The sequence below is a fragment of the Brassica napus genome (assembly GCF_020379485.1).
Source record: "Brassica napus cultivar Da-Ae chromosome A1 unlocalized genomic scaffold, Da-Ae chrA01_Random_28, whole genome shotgun sequence".
Lineage (NCBI taxonomy): Eukaryota > Viridiplantae > Streptophyta > Magnoliopsida > Brassicales > Brassicaceae > Brassica > Brassica napus.
In genome coordinates, this window is record NW_026013912.1 from 1 (window position 1) to 6,673 (window position 6,673).

At 33.2% G+C, this 6,673-nt stretch overlaps 2 pseudogenes; both read left to right on the top strand.

Annotated features, from left to right (window-relative positions):
* The first annotated feature begins 264 nt into the window (after positions 1 to 264).
* LOC125593897 lies at positions 265 to 1,972 on the top strand (annotated as a pseudogene).
* Positions 1,973 to 2,472: 500 nt separating this feature from the next.
* Positions 2,473 to 3,078, top strand: LOC125593896 (annotated as a pseudogene).
* The last annotated feature ends 3,595 nt before the right edge of the window (positions 3,079 to 6,673 follow it).

Sequence of the window (6,673 nt, forward strand, 5' to 3'; positions counted from 1 at the left end):
GTAAACGTTGTCGATTGATCTACGCATATGCTATTGGTTTTTGTATAACAGATTGATTTTATATCTGAATTGAAATACTTATATTTGATTAATGTTACATATACATAACTGTTTTTAAGGGTTAACTGTAATCTTAGGCTCACCATAGTTGTAGATCTGCTGCAACAATTTGATCATATGTCTCATCTAAGAATGAGTATTGAACGTTTTTTTAGATATGTTATTGAAATTTTGAAACTTTGAACATTGATGAGTATCTGTTCACCTTTACCTAACCATATGGTTTTTTTGATTACAGAACGCGTGAATGAGCTTATGATGGAATCTAAAGGTGGTAAAAAGAAGTCTAGCAGTAGTAGTAGTTCCTTGTTTTACGAAGCTCCCCTCGGTTACAGCATTGAAGACGTTCGACCCAACGGTGGAATCAAGAAATTCAAATCTTCTGTCTACTCCAACGTAAAGCTTCTTCCCCATCATTTTATTATCCTCTTCAATCATGACAGTATCAAGTTTCTTAACAATGTTATTTTTTATTACTTTCTTGCAGTGCGCTAAGAGGCCATCCTGAGTTGTAGCGTGCACCGAGTCTCCAACTATAGTTATAGTTTTCTTTAGTTTCCAGTTTATAATTTACTTTCTTTCTTCAAAGCTCCGTTTCTGCTTGGTTCCCCAATCCAATCGTTCTCTCCTCTTACTACAAGGCGACATGGCTTTGTCTGCAATCGGTTCGAAGGCTACGAGAAGAGGCTCGAGGTCTCTTTCTTCGAGCCAAGCATCTTCCAAGACTCCAAGGGCCTGGGTCTCCGTGCTCTGACCAGGTCCCAGCTTGACGAAATACTCACTCCTGCTGCATGTGAGATCGTGTCCTCTCTCTCCAACGATCACTTGGACTCTTACGTCCTCTCTGAGTCCAGCTTCTTTGTCTACCCTTACAAAGTCATCATCAAGACTTGTGGCACCACCAAGCTCCTCCTCTCCATCCCGCCTCTTCTTAAGCTGGCCGGTGAGCTCTCTCTGAGTGTCGAGTCCGTCAAGTACACTCGCGGCTCCTTCCTCTGCCCTGGCGGCCAGCCTTTTCCTCACCGGAGCTTCTCTGAGGAAGTCTCTGTTCTTGATGGTCACTTTACTAAGCTGGGTTTGAACAGCGTTGCCTACTTGATGGGTAATGATGATGAGACTAAGAAATGGCATGTCTATGCTGCCTCCTCTGCCAGTCCTCCAGCAACAACAATGTCTACACGCTCGAGATGTGCATGACTGGTCTAGACAGGGAGAAAGCCTCTGTCTTCTACAAGAATGGCGAGACTGGTTCAATGACCGACAACTCCGGAATCAGAAAGATCCTTCCTCAGTCCCAGATCTGCGACTTTGAGTTCGAGCCCTGCGGCTACTCTATGAACTCCATCGAAGGAGATGCAATCTCCACTATCCATGTGACCCCTGAGGATGGGTTTAGCTACGCGAGCTTCGAAGCTGTGGGTTATGACTTCAACACTATTGACCTGAGCCAGCTGGTGACAAGGGTTCTGTCTTGCTTTGAGCCCAAACAATTCTCTGTGGCTGTGCACTCGAGCGTTGGAGTGAACGCATACAAGCCAGAGATAAGTGTAGACTTGGAAGATTACGGGTGCAGAGAGAGGACATTCGAGTCTCTGGGAGAAGAGAGCGGAACGGTGATGTATCAGACGTTTGAGAAGCTAGGCAAGTACTGTGGGTCGCCTAGATCTACATTGAAGTGTGAGTGGAGCAGCAACAATAGCTGCAGCAGCGAGGACGAGAAGGACGAGGGAATCTAGCAGAACTATTTTTGCTTTTTTTTTTTTAATATTAATAATGAATAATTGACTTGTGAAGTTGAGTTACTCTTCTTCTTAAGCATTGTGTTGTTGTGTCTTTTTACTTTATATGAATTCTGGTTTTAATATATGTAAGACAATTATATTTGCTATTATGATCTATGGGTTTTTATACTCTCTCTCTCTTTCTCTGTTATCGTGCGCACTGTAAGATATTGATCTCTAAGTTTAGAACATAACAGGTTGCACTTGCACATACAAATACAACCACTAACAAGTTTTGTTCCACTCAGTGTATCTCCAACAAACATGCTTTAAGCTCTCCGGCCTTAGACACTTGTTTTCCTCTCAATGGTCTCTTTTAGAAGGCATTATTTGGATCCTTACGCTTAAGAAACCTTTACGAGCTTTTGATACAAGAGAGGAACTCCCAACAAGGCGGCCATACTGCTCTATGAGAAGCTGGTTGAGATGAGAGATGGTGTTGTACCGGATGTGTGATTTCCTAGAAAGAATAATCACTTGGCTAGTTTTCCGGATCTGGGATCGACAAACACAAGTACTTAACGAGTCTTTTATGTCCTGGTCAAACGGTTAAATGCGCCACGTACCGACGGACGCAACATTCTCGGACCAATCGTCGTGTCCTCAACACGTGGACACACCCAATCACGTCCCTTTGGGTTATAAATAGCAACCAAACACTCCCAACATTTTTACATCATCAGACACAAAGCAATCAATTAAAGCATCAGATTAAGTTCTAAGCAAGAAAGAAAATGTCAGACAAGCAAAACCTAAGCTACCAAGCCGGCCAAGCCACTGGCCAGACTAAGGTTAACTCTTGCAGTCAAAAGTCATTGATTGTTTGTTATACATGTTGATATACATACCTATGAGAGACTTCTATATATATGTAAATCCATTGTTTTCTTTTCACTAAACGGGGTTGTTAAATTTATTTTAGATTTGCAAAATGTATCTTATGAACATGTTCAAATGTGTCAACGCAGGAGAAGGCAAGTGGTTGATGGATAAGGCCAAAGATGCTGCTGCTTCAGCTCAAGACTCCATGCAACATGTTAGTTTTCTCAGTCTCTCGTGTATTTTTATAAGAAAACCATATTGAAATTAGACCAAAACACACGTACATTACAGAAGAAAAACTTATACGGTCTTTTAACGGTAAACGTGAATGTAGGCTGGACAACAGATGAAGCAGAAGGCACAAGGAGCTGCAGATGTGGTCAAGGACAAAACTGGCCTGAACAAGAACACCTGAACAACTTTCATTTGACTTTCTATTATAATCCTCTCTTTGAGTTATAATAAATTTGGAAAGGTTTTAATTCTCGTTTCTGCTGCTTCTTCTGATGTTTTATGTAACCAGATAATTTCCAGCAATATTGCAGGATACTATCATTTGAAAAGTGATTTATTCATTACATGTTATGTAATAATAGTTTTTATAATTTTAAAAACATATTTCATATGTCTTGCGGTAATTAACTTTTGTATAAATTTTTAATTTATAATAGTTTTGATAAATTAAATTTTGTTGAAGGTGCCAGTGTATTAATTCTTAAATTAAAAAAAAATAAAATGTCATTCTAGAAAGGTGAAGATACTTGATTTAAATTTGTTAAATAATGTCAACAGTATTTGTTTTGATGAAAATAAGTTAATAAATATCTATATGAAAACTATCACACATTAATAAAATATCTATTAGAAAACATTTATGCATTTAGAAAATAATAACAAATTTAATTATCTATTATATTATAATATAGTCATTATTTTTATCTACCTTGTCTTAGTAAGACCATTTCATTAGTTAATCCATATGGTTTATATGGTTATTTATATTATCATATAAATCTATAATATTTTTAAAAAAATCTTAATAATTCACAAGAATATTAATAATAATCTAACAATAAAATTAAATTATAGTTTTAGTCATAACAAAATCTATTGAGAAAAAAATCTAACTAAAAATTCACAAATTTTAATAAAATACTGCATTAATTAGTTTTCATATTGGTGATATAATTATTACTCCCTCCGTTTCATATTAAGTGTCGTTGTAGGGAATTTTTTTCGTTATAAATAAGTGTCGTTTTCAATTTTCATGCAAATTTATTAATTTTTATTTAACATTTATTATTCCATTGGTTGAAATATGGTTAGGTGTATATATAATTGTGTTTTATATGGAAATATACAAATTATTGTTTCCTTAATCTGTGTGCACAAACCCTAGTGACACTTAAAATGAACAGATGGAGTATAAAATAACGTGAAAGAACAGATAACAAATACTAACAATGTGAAGTCATGAAAATCACTATTTTCTTGAAAACGAATATACACAAAGGCTCCAAACTTTTAGTGTTGTTTTAAAATTTCTAACCATATTCTACATTTGTATTAATGTATGATAAACTTTTTTTCATGGTAAATGAGCATCTTCAATTGTTTTTATCAATTAATTTAGAAAACTTCATAATATTCCTAAATCGATGGAATAACCCCTATAAAATCATTATTTTCTTGAAAACGGAGACAACAAAGGCTCCAAACCTCTTTGAACATCATCATATGTTAGTGCAAGATGCAACTAGTAATTAAAACAATATTGTATATTTTTTGAAATTTTCTCAAAATCTAGGGTTCCCTACGAAAATATTGAGTTTTTGGTAAATACTTTATATATACTGAAGCCTATAATCTTTAGTGTTGTTTTAAAATTTCTAACCATATTCTACATTTGTATTAATGTATGTTAAACTCTTTTTCATGGTAAATGAGCATCGTTCAATTGTTTTTATCAATTAATTTAGTAAAACTTCATAATACTCCCTAAATCGATGGAATAACCACTATAAAATCATTATTTTCTTGAAAACGGAGACGACAAAGGATTCAAACCTCTTTGAACATCATCATATGTTAGTAAGGATGCAACTACGCATTAAAACAATATTTTCATATTTTTTTAAATTTTCTCAAAATCTATGGGTTAACCCCCTACAAAATATTGAGTTTTTGGTAAATACTTTATATACTGAAGCCTATAATCTTTAGTGTTGTTTTAAAATTTCTACCATATTCTACATTTGTATTAATGTATGCTAAACTTTTTTTCATGGTAAATGAGCATCGTTCAATTGTTTTTATCATTAATTTAATAAAACTTCATATACTCCCTAAATCGTGGAATAACCACTATAAAATTATTATTTTCTTGATAAATAGAGACAACAAAGGCTCCAAACCTCTTTGAACATCATCATATGTTAGTGCAGGATGCAACTAGCATTAAAACAATATTGTCATATTTTTTGAAATTTTCTCAAAATCTTGTGGCAACCCCTACAAAATATTGAGTTTTTGGTAAATACTTATATACTGAAGCCTATAATCTTAGTGTTGTTTTAAAATTTCTAACCATATTCTACATTTGTATTAATGTATTTTAAACTTTTTTTCATGGTAAATGGCATCGTTAAATTTTTTATCAATTAATTTTTAAAACTTCATAATACTCCCTAAATCGATGGAATAACCACTATAAAATTATTATTTTCTTGAAAAACGGAGACGACAAAGGCTCCAAACCTCTTTGAACATCATCATATGTTAGTGCAGGATGCAACTAGGCATTAAAACAATATTGTCATTTTTTTGAAATTTTTTCAAAATCTATGGGAACCCCTACAAAAATATTGAGTTTTTGGTAAATACTTTATATACTGAAGCCTAATCTTTAGTGTTGTTTTAAAATTTCTAACCATATTCTACATTTGTATTAATGTATGCTAAACTCTTTTTCATGGTAAATGAGCATCGTTCAAATTTTTTATCAATTAATTTAGTAAAACTTCATAATACTCTCTAAATCGATGGAATAACCACTATAAAATTATTATTTTCTTGATAAACGGAGACGACAAAGGCTCCAAACCTCTTTGAACATCATCATATGTTAGTGCAGGATGCAACTAGCATTAAAAAATATTATCATATTTTTTGAAATTTTCTCAAAATCTATGGGCTAACCCCTACAAAAATATTGAGTTTTTGGTAAATTCTTTATATACTGAAGCCCATAATCTTTAGTGATGTTTTAAAATTTCTACCATATTCTACAATTGTATTAATGTATGCTAAACTTTTTTCATGGTAAATGAGCATCGTTCAATTGTTTTTTATCAATTAATTTAGTAAAACTTCATAACACTCCCTAAATCGATGGAATAACCACTATAAAATTATTATTTTCTTGATAAACGGAGACGACAAAGGCTCCAAACCTCTTTGAACATCATCATATGTTAGTGAAGGATGCAACCAAGCATTAAAACAATATTGTCATATTTTTTGAAATTTTCTCAAAATCTATGGGCTAACCCCTACAAAAATATTGAGTTTTTGGTAAATTCTTTATATACTGAAGCCATAATCTTTAGTGTTGTTTTAAAATTTCTACCATATTCTACATTTGTATTAATGTATGCTAAACTCTTTTTCATGGTAAATGAGCATCGTTCAATTGTTTTTATCAATTAATTTAGTAAAACTTCATAACACTCCCTAAATCGATGGAATAACCACTATAAATTATTATTTTCTTGATAAACGGAGACGACAAAGGCTCCAAACCTCTTTGAACATCATCATATGTTAGTGAAGGATGCAACCAAGCATTAAAACAATATTGTCATATTTTTTGAAATTTTCTCAAAATCTATGGGCTAACCCCTACAAAAATATTGAGTTTTGGTAAATTCGTTATATACTGAAGCCCATAATCTTTAGTGTTGTTTTAAAATTTCTACCATATTCTACATTTGTATTAATGTATGCTAAAC